This window comes from Pan paniscus, chromosome 7 (genome assembly GCF_029289425.2).
Source record: "Pan paniscus chromosome 7, NHGRI_mPanPan1-v2.0_pri, whole genome shotgun sequence".
In the NCBI taxonomy this organism is placed as follows: domain Eukaryota; kingdom Metazoa; phylum Chordata; class Mammalia; order Primates; family Hominidae; genus Pan; species Pan paniscus.
In genome coordinates, this window is record NC_073256.2 from 105801808 (window position 1) to 105813855 (window position 12048).

The 12048-nt window shown below is 34.5% G+C and overlaps 1 long non-coding RNA gene across 3 annotated transcripts in view; it reads left to right on the forward strand.

The window, feature by feature from the left end:
- Nucleotides 1–12048, forward strand: part of LOC117981445 (uncharacterized) — a 551201-nt gene that overhangs the window by 64000 nt on the left and 475153 nt on the right. The gene's annotated exons all lie outside the window — the stretch shown is intronic.

Here is a 12048-nt window from a genome sequence, read left to right on the forward strand (position 1 = left end):
AGAAGCTTTCAGCATAGTAATGCATCAAAAAATAGTTACTATTAACTACATAAACATGAGGAACTTGTCTTGCTCTAGGGAGAGGACTTTGGCATTCCAAGCTTCTTTCCCCTTTGCTTATCCAACTCTATTTGTTTCCTTCCAGAAAGGATGCAGGAATATATCTAGGGTTGAGCGAGGGTGAAAAAAATACAGAGAGCAGGAAAAGATTTAGGTGAACCTGCAGTAATGAATAGAGATTGAGACAATAAAACAGATTCTTGGGTACCCTTTCAAACAGGATTCTATGGACAGAAAAGTGATTTGATAACAACAGCAAGGAAATATTTTACACCACATTTTGGATGCAGTATGTGCTCATAATCAGTGGTTAAATAATATCCATTTTATTTTTAACAATGACCAGCATATTTGCACAGTTTTCCAGGCATTGTGAACCCACTGAAGAGTGACATATACATAATATATTGCCATTATTTCCCATTCACTTCTTTCATATGTCAAGTTTTAAATGCATTTATGTGGTCCTCTTAAAGGAGATAATGCTTGAAAAGTTTTCTGAGAGTACCCAAACATTGATATTGCTTAATAAACGTGAATGATTATCACTGTCATTAAATTTTAGGATAATACCCTCACTTTTAAAGATATGACTGTAGCAGTTAGAGAAAACTTCAATTAATCAGCCTCCAACTGAGTAGAATTTTGTTTTTAACCTACAATTCACACTTGCTGAAATAACATAATAATAGAAAAATATTTTACATTTTCTATTAGCAGAACCTGAAATTAAGGGAATCCCTGCTCTGGACATGATTCCATAGGAATTTAGTAATATATTCTATTATGTCCAACACCAAATCTAACACAAGGAAGCCTTCGGGTCAATCAGTCTTTCTTTCATGCAGTCAATAGCCTTTGTTAAACAGCTTCTAAAGGCTGGGCATTATTCTAGAAACAGAGAAAGAGGGAAAGACAAAATGAACAAAAGCACTTGACACCATGAAGCTAAGTATGGAGACGACAGATCTTAACAAATGAGTACAGATCATTAATGAAGTACCTGCAAATAGGAAAATGCCTCAAAAGTAAAAGAGGCTTGGAAACCACAAGCCATCAATAAGTTACTCAGCAGATTACTACAAGCCACTGTATCTCAAAAAATGTGTGTGCTGATTCTTTGCCAAAATCAGCAGTTTTCTCTCCAAATCATTGAATAAGCATCTTCTTCCCCAACTGTGACAGAATCTCCACTGATGAGGAAGCATTCTGATCCCTTTAGAATTGTAAAGCTCCTCAAGAGCAAATGGAACAGAGCTTAACCATCTTATCTACTACTCTCGCAAGCCTCAGTTTAGTTCCAGGCCTTTGCTTAACAGCTTCAAGTTTCCTTTGGCCTCCTTATTACCTGTTGTATCACCTTTGGATGACCAAATGACTCATGTTCTATTACTTTTCTGAATATGTAAGTCTAAATTTTACCATGATAATTCCCAGATTCCAACCTACCACTCAACCACCTCAAGGACTCAGCTTCATATAGGACAATTTGTTCCTATCAGTAATAAAATAGTTTTTAAAAAGATTCTTAGTGTCAATACTCATTTAATTATTTAAATTCTACAATTATGGTATTATTCCATAACAAAATCAATAGTATCTGGGGGAAAAACACCCAAGGCTCTAAAAAAACTAAGAAAGAGATGATTTTTAGTACAAGTATTGCCTGAAGCTGTAACTAGACTATATTTAAGAATACTTTTCAATATTAAATACTAAGATCAAAGTGTTTTTCTGGTTTATCTACTATTCTCTCTGTCCCCTCAGATATTCAGCTAATCAAAGTTTTAATGTAGTAATGTGAAATTAATGTAGAGACTATGTTTCAAGTCATGAATTGGTTCCAGTAGATTTCAATGTAATAACTTAATCAGTTTTATTAAACTAATTTTAAAAAGAAGTTGGAAAATGTATGTGGTATAAGTAGAATCAGCATTAATTTACATGTGAACTAGGAAAGCTTATATTGAGGATAGATAACAGATATTTATTAATAAATTTTAAAAACCTAATAGCTAAAAGTCATGTATTCTAAAGAGGGACTTTTTATCTTAGTGACTACAATCAATATTCAAAGTATGATGTTTTGGGAATCTAGATTTTAAAGAAATAAAAAGGAAAAATAAACCACATAGCACTTATTGTGTTTTATATAAGGCTTAAATAAAAATTAGAAAATTTAATTTAAAAATAAAGCATTCATTTTTTCTGAACATTAAACATAATTAACACATAAAATATTTAAAAGAAAAAAATGTATATCTGCTAAATTAAAGGCAAAAGATTTTCCAACTTTTTCAACAGAAATATAAAATCACTAATGCATTCCACAAGCACATCAAAACAACATCACTGTCTGTTACAGACATTGGGATAGATGTATTATGTGTAGAGGGTTAATGAAACCAATTCCCTGGTTTAGAATGTAAATACTGGATGCAAAGAAGCAATATAAAATCTTGGATGTTAGAAAATGACTTGGGAAATTAATTAAAATTCTATATTTTATTTCACGTCAGTCTGCCTGATCGGAATTTTAATGCTTGACTTATAAACAGAGATCTCTGTTTGCTTTGAAGGGTTATGAAAATAATGAAGGAAATATTATCGTAATAAAATAAAGATGTTATTTGTAGCCCTTTAAAATTCAGGTTAAATTCTCAAGTAGCAAAATGAACTTTTCAAAGAATACATTTGGTCAAACTTGAAATTTGGTCAAACAAAAGCCAACGTGGTGCTTGCGAACCACACTTTTAAAAGCCATGGCTAAGATCACAAAATAGACACTTTTATTGACTGCCTCTCTTTCAATAACTTGTTCATTTTTCAATCAATTCTTCCTCCTTTATCCTTTTCAATGCTCCAAAGTTGTCCCCCCACTAATTCTATACTGCTCAATTACATCTTTTAAAGCTCTGAGTAAATAGTATATGCCATTCCTTGTGAAGATTACCCAGTCTTCTGATTTATAGACTGAATCATTGAATTAGTCGCTAAACTCGGCTGTGTTTGTTCTGTTTCCTTATGCTTTCAGCATCAGAGAGTATTTCTTGTCAACTTTAAGGAAGGGTGTAGTTTTTAAGGTAAAAGATAAAGAAAAAAGAACCTATGACATATTCACTGCCATAGTCAATCTTGTACGTGGGCTGCCTCAAACAGTCACAGAAGTTAAATAAGGAATTGGCTTTTCACATCCAAACTGTTTCCTATTAAGTTTCTGCCCCTTCATTTCCTTTTTGTTTATTCCTCTGAAGTTTCTTCTTGGAAGCTACTGATGTGGTGGTAAGAGAAAAAAACTTGCTTTATCATACAAATTAAATTTTACGTAAAAGCAATTGGTATTGCTGCTGAGTAAGTTCTTCCTGTAGATCTCTCAGACACTCTGCAAAATTGCCTGCTGACCTACTCCATGGGCCAGAGATGCCAGTGGCCTGATAGCCAATAGTATCTATCATAGGTGACATTTATAGTGGAGAGCTCCTTTCAGTTGTGCCAAAAGTACACAGCAACTGCAAACAGGCTATTTGAGATGAAATGATATATTATATTAAATTATATGCTGCACTTTCAACTGAAAAATGAGCATCCTAAAGCACTAAAATACTCTTGAAAACCAACCTGAAAAAACTGAAAATTAGAAAATTTTATTTCGATGAACTGAGTAGGTAAAAATGCATAAAGATGGCATCTGCACATTTACGAAACGTAAAGTGTATTCATCCTTTTAATTCTCAGTTTAATGTCAAGATATATGTGGTGTAATCTCCACTTTACAGATGAGAAAATTGAGGCTTAGATAGATTAAGTGATTTGTCAGAGTTGAAACAGCTATTTAAAAAGATTCACATGCACATAATTTGCACATATTTAGAGCCCATAGCATATTTATTTCCTTTTTATAATGTTTTACATCATTAAGAATACTGTTTAGTTCCAAAGAATCTTGTTTATGAATTACCTTTTAGAGGACTGGGAGACTAAATATATGGTGTGATTTCAAGAGTGGCAGGAAAGTTTCTTATCCCGCAAAGCACCTATTACCTGGGATTATATACCTAGAGATTTGATATAAAGTACCTGCAATAGTCATAGAATATCATATATCTTGGACTAGATAGTGAAATATTAAAACTGAAACTGATGTGATGATTAATCTCCCATCCAATTACTAACCAAGCCTGACCCTGCTTAGCTTGGGAGATCAGATGAGATCAGGAACATTCAGGTATGACCATAGGCCTGATGATTAATCTAATTCTACACCATCCTTTTACCCATGGTGGATCTAGGGCCAAGAGAGATGGTATTTTGGAAAAATGCACTGATAATTTTAATTATAGACTTAAGGATAGAAATCTAGTCTTAAATGTCAAGTTCTTCTCTTTGTTCTGTACCATTTTTGCCTTGCTTGTCAAGAATTCATAATTTGATATCAGGTCCAACTATGTTGAGACTTTGGTGAATTCATTAATGCTGTCCAAGAACATTTCAGTCCTGTCCTATAAGCCCAGTAATAGTTATTGTAAGAGACATAATGAGGTAAAGTTTATTGACATATGAATGTGTAAAAAGCTTCACTGGAGTAATTCTTTAATCAAAACTTTACTCAGTCTGAGAAGTATACTGCAGGGAAAAGATAACACCTCTATTTTAGCACTGCAGTTATGCCTATCCTTAAGCTTTCAGTAATAAAAGCATGAGTATAATCAGAAATAGGGACATCATTACATACAATCCATTTCTTATGGATCTTTACCCAAAATATTTTCAGTTTGATTTTTTGTTTATTCTGATTTTACAAGGAAGGTTAAGTTAACCTTTTATTTTCCTGCTGTCAGCTAGATTTCTGATGTTTGAAGGTAGCTCTTATATTAAATAGATGTGACAGTAGAAAATATAATTATTCAGAATTAGCTCTTTGGAAAGGAAATTTATGGCTTAGGAGAGGTATTTTGTGTGGGTAATAATGTAATTGTAAATTACTGAACCTCTCTTCCAACTTTCCCTCCACCAAAGAGTGCCTGCTGAAGTTTGCATTTGAAACCCATATTCATCTGAGAGCTTCAGAATTTCTGGGGAAAAATACTGCTCCCTGTGTTTCTAGGCATGAGCAAGGAATGTGTTGAGGAAAACAATGCACATGTCTACTTGTGTTGCCACCATAGGTCTAACGTAAGTGTCTGGTCCAGACATGTAGGTACTGCTCTTGAAGGGAACTTCTTCTAATCCATGTAACTGGAAAGAGCTACTTAACAGTATCAATAATTATGGAGCACATCCTTCCACCTCACACATCAACAGCAGGTTACTAGTTCATTTGCTGGAGACCAAAATGATTAAAATCTGTTATGTCATTCACAGTGTTATGATTTGGCTCTGTCAAGAAGATTTGACTTGAAGATGCAATAGAAATACCAAATTATGGATGGCTAAAGATGAATTATAACATACTTCAAGGGCAATCAGTAAATTGAGAGAACACCAAGATGAGTAATGGTTAAATGCATAGCTAAAGTTACCAAACCAAACAAAGCAAACAAAAAACAAGGTATTAAATCTATGGATTCTCCTACTCTATGATTCAGTAAGTCCCACTTTAGGTACTCATGAACTCAGGCAAGGATTGTCAATTGGTGTGAGAGTCTTCATAATTATTATCTATCGTAATGTAGCAGTGTAGCTGCTAAAGTTCTTCATTCTCTGTCTTATATAGTGGTTGGCTAACTAACATGGCCTCTGAACTTTCTCTTTCTGTGTTGCCTTATTAAATACCATAAAACATGTTCATGCAAAATGCTTTTGAAACGTAGCTCACTTATTTATAATTTGAACAACAAACCTCTGAAAATGTTTTCATTAAAAAAATGAATTTAAAGCCAATATATTATAAAAGTGCACAGAGTAATTTAAAATTTTTATAACATGCATTTAATGTTAGCTGAAAAATTTAATCTTTTTGGCCATTTATTTGTGTTGTTCAGATATCAGTGATGTTTGAATGTTTTCAGTATGTAAAATAAATATATATGAACCCAAGATAAGAATTTCCTTAATATTTTTAATATCTAAATTCAAATTAAAAGCTTCAAACTTAAAAAATTTGTATCTTAGCTGGGTCCCTGGCCAAAGTTACATCTTACTATGGTTAAAAAACAGATAGAAAATTTACAACTCTTCAATGGCAGAGCTTTTGAACTTGTGGCCTTGGCCTTAGGAGAAAATCCAGCATGGTTCTATTATAGTAGGGGAGAGAGACCAGGTGCGGTGGCTCACACCTGTAATCCCAGCACTTCGGGAGGCCAAGGCAGGCGGATCACAAGGTCAGGAGATCGAGACCATCCTGGCTAACATGGTGAAACCCCGTCTCAACTAAAAATACAAAAAATTAGCCAGGTGTGGTGGCAGGCACCTGTAGTCCCAGCTACTCAGGAGGCTGAGGCAGGAGAATGGTGTGAACCCGGGAGGCAGAGCTTGCAGTGAGCAGAGATGGCGCCACTGTACTCCAGCCTAGGCGACAGAGAGAAATTCCGTCTCAGAAAAAAAAAAAAAAAAGGATAAAGTAGGGGAAAAAATGTCAAGCTCTATTCATGCTTTTCCACACCCATTGTCCTGAGACAATAACAGATACTCAAAGCTCTCAATCAGATGTCCTCACTATAGAAACCCTGTGCTTGAGAAGAACTGAGGAAAACGGATAATGACTACTTAAACTTGGACAGTTGTTTTTAACCCCTTCTAGCCCTCCAAACCCTCAAGGCTGGCAAATTAACATCTAGTAGTGTTTTTTTGTTTTTTCCTAATGCCAGGACAAGGGAGAGTTACAAGGCATGAAGCTTTGGCTGGCAGACTTGTTTGTTAGGTTAAAAACTATCTTGACTGTGGTTGTCTAGAGCCAGGGACCCTTAAACAAAGGACTCATCCGTTGCCCATCCCCTAAGCTCTCTGGGGCTAACTTGGACCAACCTGACAGTGCCTGTCAGAGTAGCTGGTACTTCTGGGGAAAAAAAATGACCTTGTAGGCCAATAAAACAAGTTATTTGAAAAGCACAATTTTTATCAAGACAACACAACAAAGATTTATACAGTCTATTACAAAGCATAAATATTAAAGCAGAACAACTTAAACATTTAAAATTACAATTTAAAACATACTTCAAAGAGATAAAGGAAGATATTACCAATATAAAACGTGACTGAGAAACCATTAATAAAACAGTATTATTAGAAATTAAAAGGATAGTTATTGGGCCAGGCTCAGTGCCCCACGCCTGTAATCTCAGCACTTTGGGAGGCTGAGGCAGGACAATTGGCTTCGGAGTTTGAGATCAGCCTTAGCAACATAATGAAACCTAGTATCTACAAAAACTAAAACAAAAAGACAAAAACTATCTGGGTATAATGGCACATATCTCTAGTCCTAGCCACTTGGGAGGTTGAGATGGGAGGATTGCTTGAGCCCAGGAGGTCAACACTGCAACACTGCAGTGAGCTGTGACTGTGCCACTGTACTGTAGCCTGGGTGACAGAATAAGACCTTGTCTCAAAAAAAAAAACAAAAAACCCACAAAGCCAGGATGGTCACTGAATAGTCATTGACATGAAGTACATAATTTATAACAAGAAGAAATAGAATATATGAGTATATGAGGAGACATATCTATTTAAAATTTAATTTATAATTAAAATTTTTCTACAAAGGAACGTCCAGGCCCTGATGACTTTAATGTTAACTGCATCCAAACATTTATGAATTTATACTAATCTTAAACTTTCAGAAACAAGGAAGACTTTCCAATTTATTTTATGAGGCCAGTATAGTTTTGGTAGCAAGATCTGACTTTGATATTATGCTTAATAATGAAATATTGAATATTTTCCTGTAAGATTGGAAAGAAGGCAAAAAAAAATGTTTGCATACACTACACTACTTCTCTATTGTACTAGTCCTTGGTAGAGGAAAAAGACAAGAGGGACATAATAGACAAAGTTTGGAAAGGAAAAGTAAAGCTGTTTATTTACAAATTTGATGATTGTGTAAGCAGAAAATCCCATGTTATCTACCAAAAACATTACTAGAACTAATAAAAGAATGTATCATTGTTTTAAGATACAAGATCAATATAAAAACTGAATATATTTCTTTATATTAGTAACAAGCAATTAGAAAATAAATTTTTTAAAATACTATTTAAAATAACATTTACAAAATATTTGGGAATAAATTAGCAAAAGCTATGTAAGACCTTACCCTGAGATTGGAGGGTAAGGTAAAACAGTATTGGAGATACTAAAGAAAACTTTAATAAAATATATATATCATATTTATAAATTAGATGACTCAATATTATTTTGATATTAATTCTCTTGAAATTGATAGTTTTAATATAATCCCAATCAAAATCTTCGTTGGCTTATTTGTAGATATTGACAAGCTGATCTCAGAATGCTGCCACTCTTTGATAGTTTCTTATACGGTTAATAAGGGTCTACTCTATGATCCAGTCTACTCTATGAATCCTAGGCATTTACCAGAGAGAGAGAGAGAGAAAAAAAAACTCCACAAATAATTTTAAAATATATTCATTACAGCTTTATCCAAAACTATCCAAAGGTCTAAATGTTGGTTATAGCTTTATTGCCTCTTGGCTCACCCTTTTAGACTAATTTGTGAAGTTGAATCTGGGCCCTTTAAACATTTTTGCCAGCCCTTATTCCAGCTGGCACAGAATTAGAGTGCAGGGAGACATTACAGGAGAAAAAAGAAAGTTTTGCTTATTGGTTCCTGTCAGCTTGCTCAGCTGGGTCCTGCAAGGACCCAGGCTTCTTCAGTGCAGTTTCTGTAGACCTCAGTGGCCAGTAGCACTCAGCTTCTCCCAGTATCCATGTTGGATGGTTTTGTAACAGGGTGCTTCTGCTATATATAGTACCTCCTTGTGAATAGTGCTCCCTAGCATCTTACAGGTCAGATTACCAACAAGTTTTGGCAAGCATAGTTCCAGAAAGCTCTGCCATTTGGTAAGCCACATCCATGCCTTCTCCAACAAGGTCTGTATCTTGGCCCAGGAGGAACGTCTTCCTTGGGCACTCTAGTTCAGCCCTAAGGGTAGTGGTTGCTCCTTATAAGTATTGTTTATTCTTTATTCTCTCCACTTCTTACTAGCCAGTACTTTGCTAGTCTAATTTACTTTTAGAGTTAATTATTCTTAATATTAACTTTGTCTGCTAAAATTGCTATGTGGTTTCACCCTCCTTACTAGACCCAGATTTCTTCAGTCCATCAATAGGAGAATGGCTAAACAAATTGTAGTATATTCATACAATAGGTTAATACTAAACAATAAAAGGAACAGAGTACTGATACATAAAACACTGAAAATAAAAGAAAAAAAATTATGGTTGAGAAAAATAAGCCAGACAAGAAAGAGGTCATGCTGTGTGATTCCATTTATATGATGTTCGAAATGTGCAAAACTTACTTATTTCTGTTGTAATCAGAATGCTAATTGTACCTGAGTGCACTGGATTTGCCAGAAAGAGGCACACAAAACTATCTTATAAAAAGTGATTAAAATATTATTTACTGCGATAGTGGTTTACATGGAAATACATATTTGCCAAAACTCACCAAACTGAACTCTTAAAATATGCTCATTTTACTCAATGAAACAAAACATATTGGGAAGAAAATCTATAGACATATTGTTGGCACTAATATGATAGTTTGCAATGGTTACTGGATATAAGATTAATATCCAAAAGTCAGTTATATCTAAACATTAAGAAATGACTAACTAATATAAAGGAAAACCAACATTTACAGTAGCATCACAGAATAGGAAAAAAATCTAATGTGGTGAAAAGAGCTATTTAACAAAACCTAAATAAAGTAAAGTTTATTTATGGCTAGAAATACTTAATATTTTAGTGATGCCAGTTTCCCCCAGGTTGTGACTTAGATACACAGAAATTTAAAATACAATTCAGAAAATGTGTGTAAAATTTGATGTGAAAGATTGTACTTTTAAAATATGATCATTATAATATTTCTGATCTGGCATGATTTTCAGAACTGTGCATTCTATCATCATGTTATGAAGTTTATTTCCTTTCCTCTCAAAATCCGGTATTGACTAAAGGAATTCAGCAGAAACGATGGTGCATGACTTTTGAGGTTAGGTGATTAATGTAATATAGCTTCAGTTTGGCTTCTTGTACTTTCTCTTTCCTTCTTTTTAAATTTATTTCCCTCAGGATATTTTCTCAGATGACAACTAAATATATAAACCAGTGAACTAAACATATAAAACCAGTTTATTTTGAATTATTACTTTAAAGACTTGTTTTTAGAATAAGAAACAACTTACTATTTTGAATAATTTAATCTCATTTTTGTGTTTTTAAGTTTTACTTAACAGTTTTTCAACATACTGGCGTGCCCCAAGTTTTGACCTTTGGAACAATGTATTATCTTTGGTTATTCTCATATGTACAAAAATATCTACCAGTTTTCTATTTCTAGCCAAAATCTGTTTTCCATCTTCCAGTGCCCAGCCTTCTTTATGCAGCCATATTCTAGACATCCACTTAGAGGTAGCTCATGCAATTTCTCAGAAAGCATGGATGTCTCATCAATATTTTTTTCTTAATGTATCCCCACACTCTTCCACAGTGCCCAGCAGAGAGCAGGAATTGAAGAAATGTTGGCTAAATGAATAAATATATCAAGTTCTACAGTCAACATTTATCCCATTATGTTATGTACACATGCATGCCCCTCTTCCTCATTATTCTGCACCTGTGGATGGAGCTACATCCACCAAGAAATGCAATCTGGAAAACCATGCATCTTTGTCAGATTTTTCTTTATTCTATGATGCTACTGTAAGTTGCATTTTTCTTTTACATTATTTAGTTATTTCTTAATGTTTAGATATAACTGACTTTTTGTTATTAATTTTGTATCAAGTAACCATTGCAAACTATCATATCACTGCTAAAAATTTGTCTATAGAGTTTCTCCTCAATACTTACTGTTTTATTGAGTAAAATGCACCTATTTTAACCTCCACAAACTCCTACCATTGATTCTAATTTCTAGGTATCTTTCAAATCCATCCTCTCTTCTCCTGTGTTGCCCAGGCTGGACTCCTGGGCTCAAGCAATCCTCCCACTTCAGCCTCCCAAGAAGCTGGGGCAATATTTACCACTATGCCCAGCTTTTTCCAAAGATTTACAAGATGTAAATGAGTTGATCTCTTCTCATATCTGAAAGGTTCATTTTTGTTATTTCGCGCTCACATGTTAACCTTCATCTGTCTGACTTCAACTGAGCCATCATCACAATTTTTATTTTGGTTATATTTCTCCAGGGAGACTATTCTTCTATTCTCTTCAATCTATGTGTAGGTCCAGTCATTCTTCTAACTTCTGACTGTCTTAAAACCCCAGGCTAGCATGTTAAGTATACAATTATGCTTCTAATTAGGACACAAATGGAAACCATTAGGCAAGTATTCCATCAATTTTTCATCACCAAATTTCCAAACCTATCTATATCTAGAGTGCTCCTTATCTTACCTCTTACTAAAATCTAGAACTACTTCTCTTTTTCTTTTTTTATTTTTATTTTTAAAGACAGAGTCTTGCTCTGTTGTCAGGCAAGACTCCAGTGGTGTGATCTGGGCTCACTGCAACCTCTGCCTTTTGGGTTCAAGAGATTCCCCCACCTCAGCCTACCAAGTAGCTGGGACTACAGGTGCCCACCACCACGCCTGGCTAATTTTTGTATTTTTAGTAGAGATGGGGTTTCACCATGTTGGCCAGGCTGGTCTTGAATTCCTGACCTCGAGTGATCCACCCACGTTGGCCTCTCAAAGTGCTGGGATTACATGTGTGAGCCACCGCTCCCAGCCTGCTTCTCTTATCTTTAATCAATTAAACTCTATATGCTGTCTCCTAAATTCACAGAAAATTTGTACTATTGATTAA